Source organism: Parus major, unplaced genomic scaffold (genome assembly GCF_001522545.3).
Source record: "Parus major isolate Abel unplaced genomic scaffold, Parus_major1.1 Scaffold587, whole genome shotgun sequence".
Classification (NCBI taxonomy): Eukaryota; Metazoa; Chordata; class Aves; order Passeriformes; family Paridae; genus Parus; species Parus major.
This window is the reverse complement of record NW_015379475.1, coordinates 1-1,004: the sequence shown is the minus strand read 5'-3', so window position 1 is coordinate 1,004 and position 1,004 is coordinate 1.

Genomic DNA, 1,004 nt, shown 5'->3' with positions numbered 1-1,004 from the left:
CCGGGAGCTCAGCGGGATGAGGGGCAGCTCCCAGGGATTCCAGCATTCCCAGCATTTCCAGGGAATTCCCATGGCCGGGCTGGACCCTGCGGCTTGGGGCACTGGGGACAGTGGAGGTGTCCCTGCCCTGGCTGGGGGGCTCTGGGGGGGCTCTGGGGGGCTCCGGGGGGCTCTGGGGTCCCTTCCCACCCAAACCCATCCCGTGATTCCCTCATTTCCCTCCTCCCTGCACGCCCGAGGCTGTTTGGGACCATTCGGGGCTGTCCCTGCTCCTCACTGAGCCCCTGGGAGTTCTCGCCGTGCTCCGCTGCAGAAAGCTCCGCTGGGAGCTCCAATCCATCCCGGATGACTCAGCCGAGCAAGGAACGGAGCTTATCCCCTCCCTCCCTCCCTCCCTCGCACCATCCCAGTCTCCTCTCCATCAAAATGATGATTATTAACGGATCCAGGCTAAAAGAGGCAATTCGGGGGTTTGGAGGATTCATCCCGGTGGGATGCAGGTGCCAGGCGGGACACGGAGAGGATGGGCCGGGAATTCCATGGATCGGGATAATCCAGCTGCTCTGGCAGGGTTTGGGCAGAGATTTCCTGCCACAAATCAAATGTTAAAAACGGGGAGAAACCCGAGAAATGAATAAACGAGGATCAAAAAGGCGGAGATGAGGGAAAAGCAGGAGAGGAGGGGGAGCGGTGGGAGGTTGTGGGGGGCAGGGAGAGAGGGGGAAGGGGAATCCTCGGGAGACTCTGGCACAGGCAGGGCAGAGAAATCCTGGAGCGGGACCCCCGGGACCCCCGGGACCCCCGGGAAAGGGGCGGGGGCTGCCCCGGGACACAGAGAACGCGGCTGGGGAAACAGCGGAAAATCCGCAGGGATCAGGGGAAATGAGCCGTGATGTCCCGGGGATGGTCCCGAGGGGACCGGGGGGAATCGATCCCTCCCCAGGTGTGCTCAAGTGTGCCCGATCCCTCCCCAGGTGTGCCCCGATCCCCCCCCAGGTGTGCCC